This window comes from Aulonocara stuartgranti (assembly GCF_965226115.1).
Source record: "Aulonocara stuartgranti genome assembly, chromosome: 5".
NCBI lineage: Eukaryota > Metazoa > Chordata > Actinopteri > Cichliformes > Cichlidae > Aulonocara > Aulonocara stuartgranti.
This window is the reverse complement of record NC_138943.1, coordinates 19,830,385-19,845,495: the sequence shown is the minus strand read 5'-3', so window position 1 is coordinate 19,845,495 and position 15,111 is coordinate 19,830,385.

The following is a 15,111-nucleotide window of genomic DNA, read 5'->3' as shown; positions in this document are numbered from 1 at the left end:
TTTGATTATATTTTATGTGTTTTTAAAAATAATTTCAACACGGGGCTCAATTGGATTCATTTTTATAGGTGGTTCAGTCAGTAGTAAAATTCTCTGATCCTGATTAATATTATATTTTATTATTACTGCTAATAATAATAATAGTAATAGATAACACCTTTGTTTATGTGGACATTTGTACAGCACTTTATTTAATAGCACAGAATCAAAGTTTATTGATTTCATTTACAAGGTATAATTTCAAATTAAAAGATTCCTAATGGTAGCTGTGCAAATCTTATTGTATTAGTTACACATAAAATTCCTAATGGCTATTCCTATTTTCCAAGATCCATCATCCTATAAAAGACAGCAGAATTCATTTGTCTAAATGCCTGAACAATCATTGAGCACAACAGCCAACTTTGGAGGAGTGGCGGTGGAAACAGGCTTGAATTAGGAGTCCTTGTTGTTACCTTTTAGCAGAAGTTGGAGAAGATGGAGAAGAGGGGTTTATTTGAATGCTGGTTCAATCAGAATTCCATCAATCCAAATGAATAACTCTTTCATTTTATTCATCATATTCCCTAAATCTTCCAGTTATACAATACAAATGATTGATGCTTTCATTTTTTCATCCCAATCCCTTGATCTTTCAATACAGACCTACATTACATGAACCACATTTAGGAGAAAGGAGAAATCAACAATATTCAACATATGGACACCACGGCGCCAGCTGCTCAGGCCCAAGGCTGGAGCCGACCAAAACAACTCCTGGATAACGACTGTGTGATGACTATTCTTCCCATCCCATGCAAGGCCACCTGGGTTGGCTGGCAGACTGTTTACTTAGCCTGATAGGGCGAAGGACACTGTCTCAGCTGGACTCTGGACATGCACACACATACACTTACACTGATGCTGTCCTCCCATAGGTGCCCAGCGTGAGAAGAGGTCTCTTTTTTTTCCTCTTGTACTTTTCCCATTGTTGTGTACTTTTTCAGTGTTTTCTCTGTAACGCTGCCGATCTCCGACTGTATTCCCATGTGATGCCTTTGTTGTGTGTGTAAGTCGGGGGGGGGGGGGTCCTATTCCTCTGCGGGGCAACCTGCATATGGCCAATAAAGCATAAAGCATTCATTCATTCATTCATTGTATATTGTTTTCCCTTCTTTCATTTTGTACCTTGTGGTCCAGGTACCCAATTTTGCTGTGAAAGTAACGGCACAATGACCATAAACACTCTCTAAGTCTAAGAAATTAAAAATCCCATTTTAACTGTAAATTAAAATCCTTATTTAAAACAAGTTTATTAATTTCTTTGACAAGGTGTAATTCTGAATTAAAATTATACTAAACTAGTAAGATTCACAAAACAGATTAAAACAGAGGCGATCCAGTAATGCTGCACTAATGAAGTTTCTGCACTAATGCTGCACTAATGAAGCTGCACTTGAGTTTCAAGATGGCGCCGAGTATGGCAGCCTCGTCGCGAGCTCCCCCAAGCAACGGCTTTCTTCTGTGTTTAATTTTACTTTTCCTTTATTTTTTCACGAGCAGCACTTGTCTCCTTGTGTACGACCGACAAACCTTACTGGACATAAAAGACGGTCTTTCTTATAACTTTCCGGAGTTCAAGTTTTGCAACACGGACGCTCCGTTTGCAGACCCCCCATTCATCTCACCTAAGACGCCTTTGTTCTCTGGCCCTGGAGGCCGCGAACGCCGACGCAGAGGCAGAAGATATGGTGTTCTGGTTCGACTGAGACGGCGCACTTACAGACCACCGTTACCCAGTTTATTACTGGCTAATGTGCAGTCTCTGGAGAACAAGCTGTGCGAGCTTCGGGCACGGATCTCATTCCAGCAAGAGATGCGGGACTGCTGCGTGATCTGCCTCACAGAAACCTGGCTATCGGACAAAGTACCGGACTCCGCAATACAATACTGCCGGGGTTCTCTGTGCACCGCGCGGACAGGTCACAGGATCTTACTGGGAAAAGCAGAGGCGGTGGTGTGTGTTTCATGATCAACAACAGCTGGTGTGATTATGCGAACGTGCACCCGGTCAAATCCTTCTGCTCACCGGACCTGGAGTACCTGATGATTAAGTGCCGGCCATTCTGGCTACCGAGGGAATTTACAGCAGTGATTATTACGGCTGTTTACATTCCCCCAACCGTGCACTCAGGGAACTGTACAGCGCGATCAGCAGCGAGGAAACCGCACACCCAGAGGCAGCGTTTATCACAGCCGGAGACTTTAATAAGGGAAACCTGAAGAAAGTCTCACCAAAACTCCATCAACACATCCTTTTTAACACACGTGGAAACCGGCTACTCGACCACTGTTACACCTCTTTCCGGGATGCGTACAAAGCCCTCCCCCGCGCCCCATTCGGCCAATCAGATCACTGCTCCATCCTGCTCCTGCCCGCCTACAGGCAGAAGCTGAAACAGGAAGCTCCAACCCGGAGGGCGGTGCACTGTTGGACGGACCAATCGGAGTCTGCGCTGCGGGACTGTTTTGATCACGCGGACTGGGAAATGTTTCACGTGGCCGCCAGAGACATTGATGAATACACAGACTCAGTCTGTGGATTTATCAGGAAATGCGTGGAAGATGTCGTCCCATCCAGAACAGTTAAATCCTTCCCAAATCAAAAACCCTGGATTAACGGAGATGTTCGCGCGGAACTGGCGGCACAGAACACCGCCTTTGCCTCCGCGAACACATCGGACTACAAACACGCACATTACCAACTCCGGAAGACGATCAAAGCAGCCAAACGTGAGTACAGGGACAGGGTGGAGCAACAGTTTGACAACCCTCGGAGTATGTGGCAGGGACTAAACACTAAACACGATCACAGACTTTAGAGGGAAAACCAGCACACCGCAGACCACGGCCTCTCTGTGTGAGGATCTAAACGTATTCTACGCTAGATTCGACGCAGCGAACACCATGAGACCGGACAGTGTGCGCACCGTGGTGTCTGAGGAGGATGTGCGGAAGTGCTTCAGGAAGGTGAACGCGCGCAAAGCTACTGGTCCGGACGGGATTCCCGGCCGCGTCCTCAAGTCATGCGCGGCTCAGCTGGCTGGAGTGTTCACGCACATCTTCAACCTTTCCCTCTCTCTGTCTGTAGTCCCAGCCTGCTTCAAAATGGCCACCATCGTCCCTGTACCCAAATCCTCCACCATCTCCTCATTGAACGACTGGCGACCTGTAGCCCTGACCCCCATCGTAAGCAAATGCTTCGAGAAGCTGGTCAGGGACTTCATCTGCTCTGCACTACCCGACTCACTGGACCCTCTACAGTTTGCATACCGCCACAACAGGTCCACTGATGATGCCATAGCCCTGACACTACACACTGCCCTGTCACACCTGGAGAAGAGAGACACGTATGTGAGAATGCTGTTTGTAGATTACAGCTCAGCATTCAATACCATCGTTCCCTCGAAGCTGGACAGGAAACTGCAGGATCTAGGACTGAGCAGCTCCCTCTGCAGCTGGATCCTTAGCTTCCTGTCTGACAGACGCCAGGTGGTCAGACTGGGCAGCATCACCTCATCCCCCATCACACTGAACACTGGTGCTCCACAGGGGTGTGTACTGAGCCCTCTCCTGTACTCACTCTACACCTACGACTGCACAGCCACTAACAGCTCCAACATCATTGTGAAGTTTGCGGACGACACTACAGTGGTGGGTCTTATCACCAACGGTGATGAGATGGCTTACAGGGAAGAGGTCAGCGCCCTGACCCACTGGTGTCAAGACAACCATCTCACCCTCAACGTCGCAAAGACAAAGGAGTTGATAGTGGACTTCCGGAGGTGCAGAGAAGTACACACCCCCATCACCATCAACGGCGCTGCTGTGGAGAGAGTGAGCAGCTTCCGGTTCCTTGGAGTACATCTGGCTGAGGATCTTACGTGGTCAGTACACACAAACAAAACAGTGAAGAAGGCGCAGCAGCGCCTCTTCTTTCTCAGGAGACTGAAAAGATTCGGCATGAGCCCCCGCATCCTCAGGACCTTCTATCACTGTGCCATTGAGAGCATCCTCACTGGATGCATCACCACCTGGTATGGCAACAGCACCGCCTACAACTGCAAAGCTCTCCAGCGAGTAGTGCGGTGCTCTGAACGGATAATTGGAGGTGAGCTTCCCTCCCTCCAAGACATCTACAGGAAGCGCTGCCTGAGGAAAGCGGGGAGAATCATCAAGGACTCCAGTCACCCCAGCCATAAACTGTTCAGACTGCTTCCATCAGGAAGGAGGTTCTGCAGCATCCGGTCCTGTACCAGCAGACTGAGAGACAGCTTTTTCCATCAGGCCATCAGACTGCTGAACACGTCATAGACACCTCAGCTTCACTACTGGAACTTCAACATTATGCACTCCACACTGTATATAAATGCCACTTGTTTTGCACATATTCAACTCTGTATATTTTATATATTTTATTATTATTATTATTATTTATTTTTTTTTTTACTATTTAATTTGTAAAAATGTGTATACACACACACACACACACACACACACACACACACGTAGGAAAATATTTAGTATACACATCCAGAAATGCATACACTATTATATATTGTACATATATTTATTAGTTTCAGGTTGGCCATTCTTGTATTTTGCTCGTTTGTGTTGTTGTGTTTGCACATCTCTGTTGCTTGTGGGGCTCGCACACAAGAATTTCACTCGCATGTGCTGTGCCAGTGTGCCTGCACATGTGATGTGACAATAAAAAGTGATTTGATTTGATTTGATTTGATGAATTAGACTAACTATTCACTTTAGCTAAAGTTATTACGTTATCTAAAGAGTTGGGATGCTGTGTAAGACATAAATAAAGCTAAAATACAAAGGTTTGGGCACCGTTTTGCATGTTTCCCTACTGTAGGGGTCTCTGCAAGCATACAGAGGGGGTACTCTGAGAGGGTCCAAGATGACAACTTTGGAATTCTACTAGAAACAGTCGATCATATTTGTTTGTCAAAGCTGAATTCAAGGCAAACTACGCTAAATTTGCATTTTTAGCTAACAGCTACAATAAGCATAACAGTTACCGTACGGCTATCATTTGTTAACATGACGCTTGTTCTTATACATGTAATACATTTATTACCAACCTGAGAGTTTATCCGCTGGTCATTCGACATGACGAATGACTTCTGAAGTCTTTTTTTTTTTTTTTGTGGCCTGTCCCATTTGGTTCTTTAGCCGTCAGAATTGTTGTCTGAAGACCAACAAGGATACCCAATGGATTTACTTTGCCAAATGGATCATCGTGGCATTGCCGTATTGGTCCATTTGATCAATCTTTGTTTTTATTATTTATTATATTTTATTTTCAGATGTTACAGACGGGACAGACATGAGTGAGGGATAGGAAAGGGAGAAAGAAAGAAGAAGGAAAGGAAAAACAGAAGGGGAGAGGGACAGTGAGAAAGGGGGGGAGAAAAAAAATAAAAATCTCCTTGATCACCTGCTGAGAGAAGAATAGAAAACAAGCAAAAAAACCCAAAAAAACAGAGCAACATACTAAACACAACACCATTGCATTAATCTAGCTAAGTGTAAACAGCAGTAAATACTAAATATTCAATGTTGTTGTGCAGCACGCAGGACAGACAGCGCACAATGTGCTTCGAAGTAGCAGCCAAGAAAGGTGTAATTTAAGTCTACAAGCAGTGAACACCCGTGTGCATACCTGTGTGGATCAGCACGCTTGTATTCAAATGGTTTCCACATGTAATGGTCTGCAAGATGTAGCGAGCCATAGCCCCGTCCCCCAGGGCATGAAGCAGGCATGGAGGAGATCCAGGCCCCAGACAACCAGAGGCCCCAGAGTGCGAGAGCCCAAGGAGGACCACCAGAGGGGCATCCGTGCCACCTTCATGGGAAGGGCTGGGGATCCCCAGACGATGCGTCACCCAGTAGCCACTGAGCAGAAGCTAGAGGGGGCTGCACCGGCGTGCCCGCCGGCTCTGCCGGCAGCCAGCTGTGCCAGAGTGAACCGAGCCGCAGGCCCAGGGGCCTTCTGAAGTCTTAATTCAGCTCAAGATGCTGTAGATTCCCGTCAGTAACACTTTCGGTCCGCTAGTAAAACGTAGTTCTATTAATCTGCGCTTGAACCGGAACCGGATGTAAGTTTCAAAAAACTGAATTTTGGAACTGAAATTGAATGGTGAGAAGTGAAACTGAAATTATTCGAGAGCTGAATTTTTAAAGGATAAAATGCAGTTTCAAAGCAAATCAATTCATTTTCAAACCATAAATTCAATTTCAAATTAGACTAATTCAAATTCAGTTTTCAAAAGCATTTATTCAAGTTACAATTCAGATTCAATCTGAGCAATTCAAATTCAAATTGAACTTATTCAAATTCAGTTTCTGATGGCACAGATTTCTGCCCATACCAGTGTTTGAGTTTTATGTATCTTTTGTATTCTTTTGTGCCCTAGTTTAGCTCATCTAGTTTATTTTGAGATTGCTGTTTAGTCCTTTGTTCCTTAGTTGTTTATGTCATCTCCCCCTGTACTAAGTCTCCCTGGTTCATGCGTCATGTCTGCGTGGTTATGTTTAGTTCATGTCATGTCTCCATGTTTCCTGTTTTACTTTGAAAGTCTGTATTCAATGTCAGTGTATTCAGTTTCACTTCTCCTGTCCTGTCGTTAGGTTCATGTGTGTCAGCTGTGCTCCCATGTGTGGCCACTTCCCCTGATCATCCCTCATGTGTATTTAGTCTCTGTGTTTCATACAGTCTGTGTTGTGTCGTCTGTGTTCCCACCCTCCATGTCCTCACGGCCGGCCAGTCTGGCTCAGAAAACCATCGTCATGGTTTTCTGAGTCTCCTTAGTTTATCAGTATCTGTTTCCCAGTTTAGTTTAGGTTCAGTTTAGTCACGGTGTTTCTGCTTTGTGTTGAGACCTGTCATCAGCCACAATAAAGGCTCGCTTTCAGTTTAGGTTTACTCCGGTCTACTCTCTTGTGTTCGCACCTGGGTCCACCACACACACCACCGCACGGTCTGTCCCCTCAGATCGTGACAGTACGACGCAACCATGCCGGACCCAGCGACACAAGAGCAGGAGATCATTCGAACAGTGTAGTCGCTATGCGGCAAGTGGCTGCAGTGTTCCAGAGAGGAGGAACGGGAAGAGTTAGTCCGCCAAGTAGGGGTATGCGTGTCCGTATTCCCCTGGTTATGGGAGGAGCTGCATCCCCTCATCATTGACTTTCTCGTCTCCACTCTCCAATTCCGCCTGCAACAGCAGCTGTCCTGTGTGCGTGAGCCCTCGCCAGAGCCATGCTGTAGCTCCATTTCCCCGCTGCCTCGTGAGCCAGAAGCAGTCAGAGTCGGTACGGTGAGGCTCACCGCCGACACACCCTCGGCTCACGCTCCATTGTCTTCCGCATCCTCGCCACCGCCTGACTGCACTACGCAGCTCAAGGAGATCCCAGCTGCTATTGACTTCGGTGAGGAGGAGCGGCAGCAGGTATTACGGGCGTATTGCGAGGACGAGCTCCGTTGGAAGCCCTGGCTCATCCCCGAGGAGGAGCTCTCGCCAACCGGCCCGCCTCGCACCTGCCGCCCACCCTCGCTGCCTCAATCGGACTACTCGTCTCCTGCTGCCTTTCTAGCACGGATGTGGTTGGAGGACGAGGAGCCGGTCGCCATGGAAAGTCAAGTTTTGTCCACAGCCGCTTCAAAGAGGAAGCGGCGTTCACGCCGCCGTCGCGCACTGCTACGTCCTGTCTCGCCCTCCACGGAGCATCACGAGGATGCTGTGGGGGTCCTGGATGTCGATCTCGAGGAGCTCTCGGGGTCCCCGGAGCTGCCAGGGACTTCTACCCCTCACCCATAGCTGGAATGGCCATCGGGCATACCGAGCATATGCCCGGTGGGCCGCTGGCGATTTTTTGTTTTTATGGGCCGATGGATTTTCTTTTTTTTTTTAGGAAGGGTATATATAATGAAAGGTGTCGGATTGGCCAATTGGTCATGATCGACTCTGGGCTGGACCAATTACAGCCGAGGAGGCCGGATGCACCCTCCCCCTTGTTTATCAATCAAGTGATTTTCGCGCATTGCATGCCGGGAACTAGTGGCAAAACAATCCAAGTACCGCATCAAATGCAAGCATTTGCAGCACCGCAAAACATTCATTCTCCGGTTCCAATACCTTCTTGTTTTTTCTTTGGAATGTACAAAACAAAAGGAGAACAATGCCGGTCCGTACAGACTTGACGAAAAGACAAAGAAAAGATATGAGGAAAAAAATCAAAGGAGTGAAAGGGTTAGATCCTTACGAGCACACAGAGTGGACAAAAGACGTCAGCGTGCTGCTCACTTTCACCACGCTCAGATTTATAATTACACGGTTCTTGGAGTGAGTGCATACACTCGTGAAGTTTAGTAACTTCGGGTCACTGCAACAAGCCCAGGTACAGTTTACCGACGGATGGGTAGAGGACCTTGAAATGCACCGTGTAGAACGAAAGACCATCGTACGAACAAAGGTAAGTTTACCAGTCTCACAAATCGTCTTCATAAATACACATTCGTTAACTGTTTATTAATATAACCTTTGAGCTCAACGGCAATTAATTAGTAGTGGAAATAATTTCTGGTAGCATCACAGAAATGTAGCAGTGACAATAATATTGTATGCTGTAATCGTACTGGACAATTAGTGATACAAAACAACTGTTTTCTCCTGTGAATAAAAGTATATGTTTTTGTCAATGTACCATGGTAATAACAGAAGCGAAACGCAATATTGTGTCAGGACAATTCACTATTTATGCACAATAAACAAAGGAGCATAGCGCGACAATTTCTGTTCAGCGCCAGACTTGCTTGTAACCTATATCACCAATTATGTTATGAAAAATGACCTATTAACGACTACAAAACTCTGACCTTTGTGGGAATGCTTGGAGCAGACTAACATGTGAGCTGGAGTGTTCTGAGACGTTATATTTGGTATATCCAGACCATCCGTCGGCTCTTACTTCGGAAACATGGCTTAAAAAATTTCTCTTCAACGACGTAATCCGATAAAAAAAAAAAAGATCTCTTTACCCGTCGGCTTCCGTGGCTGTCATGCGACCGGCTATTGCAGTTAATAATACAGCAGCTTCTTGCCATTTTTTTGGGTTTCTTTTTATCGCTGTGTAACTGAGTTCAATTGAAAGCCTGCGTGCGCTAGTACCTCTTGCCACAAGTTCCCAGAATCCTTTGCGGTTTACCCCGAATGACGTCACATTTTCAATCTTTATCCTGGTGGGCCGGTCTCTAGTCAAAATGCCCGGGCTGATTTTTTGTCCCAGTCCAGCCCTGCCCTCACCCCGCCCGCTTCCATGGATAGAAAGAAGCGGTACTCTCGCCGCCGGCACTCTGAGCCTCAGCCTAAGGAGGTCCCTCAGTTAATGCCATCTGAGGCTTTAACTTCCATCAGCCATCCAGTGGTGAGTACCACTGACTCAGTTTCTGACGTTGTATCTAGCCCCATAGCCAAAGACCTCAAGTCAAAGGAGAGTGTTTCAGGGGCTGCTGTGAATAAAAATTTCTTGTCTGACTGTGACCTGGCTGATTCGGCAGGTTACAGCATCCATGAACCGGTTAACAATCATAACAGCAATAAAGATGACTGTGTCCTCGGCGTCATGACTTCTGAACCTGAATGTAGTACTGATGCAAACAATAAGTGTCTTGTTCTAGAGTTGTTTAACCCTGGTACAGCAAGCTTTGAGCCGACAATGTCTGAATCTGGTACTACGATCAACAGTTCTAATGTTGCCGTTGATGAAAATGTGTCTGTATCCGCCGACACTAACCTAGCACCCAGCTCTTCAGGGGTTTTTAGCGCAGTACAGGACGGATTGTCTGTAAAGTGCAACACTGTGATAACTAACCCACCATTATTTGCAGCCACCAACCGTTGTACTTCTGTACTGTGTCTTCCTACCAAATCAAAGGGTTTTTCTGAGTTAACTAGTGATGAGGACGTTAAGTCTCACACAGTGAACCTGCAGTCGGTGGGTTTTTCTGAAATAATGAAAGATGCTGGGAGTAAAGGTTTAGACTCAAAGTATTCTGTATCATATGAATTTCAATTTAATGTGTTGAAATCATCAGCGAGCAGTCCTAGGTGTGTGTGTGTGTGTGTGAGATCAAGAATTAAATCCTGTTACCTCAGACAATTTAACACTTACCAAGCCACCTCATGCCAGGTTTGAAACTTTGCTTAAACCATTTTCTAAGTCTGAAGAGAGACTGTCTAGCTTTCCTCAAGGAGCAACTAAAGACTGTTTGAACTGTGCTGAAGTCTCTGAAGAGTTAAGATCTAATTTTGTTGTTGCCCCTCTGCTAGCACCCCTTGAATTGCATGTTCAGGACTCTGGGTGCACTTCCAAGGCGGCTGTGACACTGCTCGACCTTATACCCGCATCTGATTCCCAGGTGGGGGCAGCAGCTGTCTAGTCAGCACCCGTCCTAGTTTTGTCCCAGACTCCTCTTATAACGGAGGTGAGTGACTGTGCTTTTTCATCTCATGAGCCTGATATAGTGGAGTGCCCTTTTGTGGGCCCAGCTACGAAGAAACTGGTGCCAAAGACTGCTCTACCATTAATCATGATTTAATAGACATCCATGCTGTGGCCGACCTAACTCTGGTTAAGACTGAGGGCCAGTCAGAGTCGTGTTGTGATAATGAAAGGACTGTGTGTAACTGTTTTGAAGAAGCGCACAATGAAATCACAGACCATGTTCTTGGCTCTGTAGAATTCAGGACTTTTTCTAGTGTTGCTCCCATAGCCGCACCACATGAAGCCAAGGTTCAGGAGACAGTGAAAGGGGTTCACACGTCGACTGTAAAGTCTGCTTTTGAGCCTCCTGGGAATGATTGTGAAACATCAAAGATGGCCAAGGGCCGCGTGAGCTTTCTCTCCGCCTCAGACTGTTTTCTACCGCAGCCAGCTCGTACAGCCGAGACAGAGTGTTGCCCCCGTGTGCAGATTGTAGTGGAGTCTAATACTGTATTCCCTGATGTTGGAATTGCAGACAGTGATCAAGACCAAATGTACAGGAATGTGAGCTCTGATGATACTGCTTCTCAGTTGCAGACTGTTAGGCCAGCCATGAGCATGTCTGCCTCTTTATGTGACTCTGAATTCAGCTATGGACTTATGTGTAATCCTACCATGAACTATTGTGTTGACAATGCCGACAGGGAGTTGGTCCACCACACACACCACCGCACGGTCTGTCCCCTCAGATCGTGACACTCTCACATTCACACACTGGTGGAAGCAGCTACAGTTGTAGCCACAGCTGCCCTGGGGCAGACTGACAGAAGCGAGGCTGCCAATATCGCGCCATCGACCCTTCTGGCCAACACCAGTAGGCGGTAGGTGAAGTGTCTTGCCCAAGGACACAATGACCAAGACTGTATAAGCTGGGGCTCGAACCAGCAACCTTCCAATTACAAGACAAACTACCAACTCGAGCTTCGATCGCATCAAAATCCCTCGTCCTTCCAATTATAGAACACAGACAGATAATCCTTTGATCATTTTTATTCCAGTCCCTAGACATTCCAATTATACATTCTAAATCACTGATGCCTCCAATATGGATTGTCTGATTTGCTAATAGACAATGGTGTTAGAGGGTGATGTCAGCAGAGGACATAGAAGTGTGACTGGGTAACTGATTAATATAATGGCCATTCCTTCTATCCAGATGACTAATTCTCCTGGCTTTTAAAAGAAATCCTAATCCCTACAGCTTCAAATTTTAGAAACCAAATCAATAATTCTTCCATTTTTTTCACTCTAAGTCCTAGATCTTCCACTTGTAGTTTAGAAATTACTAATCCTTCAAAGAAACTAATGATAATTTCATCTGTATGCATCTTCCTTTGGAAATTGGTTTCTTTGTTCCTATTCCTACTTTGAGAATGTCAGGTATGTGCAAGTGTGTCTGATCAACATCAGTTTGATATCTCAGATTCAGTGGTCTGAACTAAGATGTCATTTGTTCTTCATGCAGTAGAAATACGGCGGCAGAGTGTTGCTCAAAATGAAGCAATCTTTGGTCAGCTTCAGAGCACACAAGATGAGTATTTTACAGGATACAGTGTTTTCTCTTCTTAATCCACCATTTTTTCCATAATATATAAAATGGACCTGGTGTATGATTCTCATCACTGCTGCTGCAATCACTTTAGTCTTTGTTGTGGTCTTGCTCCTGCTCCATTTCAAGAAATGCATATAATTACAAATAAACACACACACACACACACACACACACACACACACACACACACACACACACACACACAACCTCTGGCACCTCTGGGCCACCAAAGGGCCACTGTGGATCTGCCTGATTACCTGTACTCCTGGGCTGCTATTTTAGCTGAGTGCTCAGAAGACGTCTTTGCTGGATCGTTGAGTTATCCTCGTTAATACAGCTCTGATAATCTCAGTTTTTTGTGTGATTTCTTAGTTTTTTCCAACCGGAGTTCTCCTGTGCATAGACTCCTGGACCTGTCCTTATTCCTGGATCAGTTTCCCTGGCAGTGTCGTGGAGTGCAGTGGGCGAGAGTGCTGAAGACAAATGTGAAAGGAGCGAACGAGCAGAGCGTGTTTGGAGTCTTCCTCTACTATGGAACCGTGGATGCTGAGTGGTGTGTGAGTGGAGCGAGTCTTCCTGAAGACAACGATCATCTCCTGGGTTCCCTGCACCAGAACGTCAACTGCTGAACCTCATCTCTGTACACTGACTCATCACTGCTAATGAGTCCAACCACGGTTGTGTCGTCAGTGAACTTGATGATGTGGTTAGAGCTATGTAGGGCGGTGGAGTCATGTGTCAGACGGGTGAACAAAAGAGGGCTAAGAACGCAGCCCTGAGGAGCTCCTGTGCCTGATGGTGCTGGAGATGTTGTCGCTGATTCGGATGGACTGAGGGCTCTCTGGCAGGAAGTCTAATATCCAGTTCTGAAGCGAGGTTTTCAGTCCCAACTTGCTGAGTTTGTCAAACAGTTTTCAGGGGGATATTGCGTTGAATGCTGAGCTAAAGTCTACTAAAGAACATTCTGACATAAGCGTTTTTCTTGTCCAGGTGGGAAATGGACAGGTGGAAAGCAGTGGAAATAGCAACCTCGGTCGACCTGTTTGGCCAGTATGCAAACTGCAGCAGGTCAAGTGAGCAGGGGAGGTTGCTCTTCATGTGTGCCATGACAAGTCTCTGAAATTATTATATCTATATATAGAATTATATCTTGTTAGCACCACATATTAAAACCTATATAATTCTCTGTGAGCACTTATTTAACCCTTGTATGGTGTTCGGGTCTGTGAGACCCGTTTTCAGTTTTTCTCAAAAGAAAAATTAAACAATTAATTATTTTTTCAACCTGAAATTCATTGGCTTTGGCTTATTTTCTGTGAAGAACATAAATCCGAACTAATTTTCAATGACCTCATACTGTACCTCCCCCCACACATTTACATTACATACAAGGTGTTCGGGTCCACTGGACCCAGGTCTAATAAAAGTGTTGAAAGTGCAGGTCCTGTGTTCCCACACTCTGTCTTCCTCCTTTCTGGTGCTGCTGATAGTGTTTTCTTCCGTTCCCGCACAAAGTTGCAACATTGTTGAAAATTCAACTATCAACACGTCTGCTCTTACATTCCCGCACATTTTACCCTCTTTCTTGAGGGATCCAAATTTTATTTTCTCATACCCTGTCCCACCTGCAAATTAGGGGCATAATACTATAAAAAAGACTTTACCAGTGTGGTTCTTTATCACAACTGATCAAGATGGCAAAAGATTATCTGCTGCGAGGGCCATCCAATTGATTTTGGAAGAGAGAGGGGCTTCGGAGGATGATGTTGACAAAGAGGTTTCAGAATATTTCACATTTCTGAAAATTCAGAGTCTGACAGTGACTTTGAAGAAGAGGATGAGGTTGAGCACCATTTAGTAACAAAACGAAGACGAGTACCCCATCTGCTGCCAGCTCCAGGACCAGAACAAGCCCACCAGACAGCAAGTGAAGAAATATGGATGTCAATAACTGGTGAAATTGAATTTGTCTTCTTGCCCAAGAAATGAGCCACCCTGCAGAGCTGTTACTGTGATAAGCCAGGGCCAACACGGCTGACAGTTACTCATGTGCAGGACATCAAGTCTTCATTTTAGCTTTTCATCCCAGATTCCATCCAGAAAATTATTCTGGATTGCAGTAATCTAGAAGGAAGGTGTGTTTTTGGAGAGAGGTGGAAGGAGATGGACCAAATTGATCTGCAGGCCTACTTTGGGGTTCTTATCCTTGCAGGAGTTTTCAGGTCCAAAGGGGAATCCACAGAATCCTGTGGGATGCAGAAACCGGCACGAACCTTTCCGTGCATCAATGTCTCTGGAAAACTTCCACAAAATTTCCAGGATTATCCGTTTTGATAACCGAGACGACAGACCAGCTCGACGGCAGAGAGACAAGCTAGCTGCCATCAGGACAGTGTGGGATAAGTGTGTGCGCCACCTCCCCCTGTTTTACAAACCTGGGCCTAATGTCACCATTGATGAACAGCTGATCCCATTTAGTTGTGAAACATATTGCTTCACGTGTAAATGTGTTGTCTTTCCACTCACTCCACTTGATTATAACTGATTTATTTTTTTATAACGTTTTATAAAAAAAAATCAAAAAAAATGAGACACATATTAATTCATAAATGTGATCTAACAAAGGTAAAGGGAAAAAATTAACCATGTTTACTGTTCATATGGCTTGTAATTGGGATGAAGTAAACATCTGTTGAGTAATTTAACATAAAATTGTTTGATAGTGTTAATTTGGAAAGCCAAAACTCTAGCGGGTCCACCAGACCCATGAACACTGGCTGAGTAACAAAAATATGAACACCACACAAGGGTTAATTTATTAGGGCCCAAGCACTGAGAGTGCGAAGGCCCTATTGTATCTGCTCCGTTTCTTCTTCTTCTTCTGCTTCTGATTATTATTATTATTATTATTATTATTATTATTATTATTATTATTATTATTATTATTATTATTATTA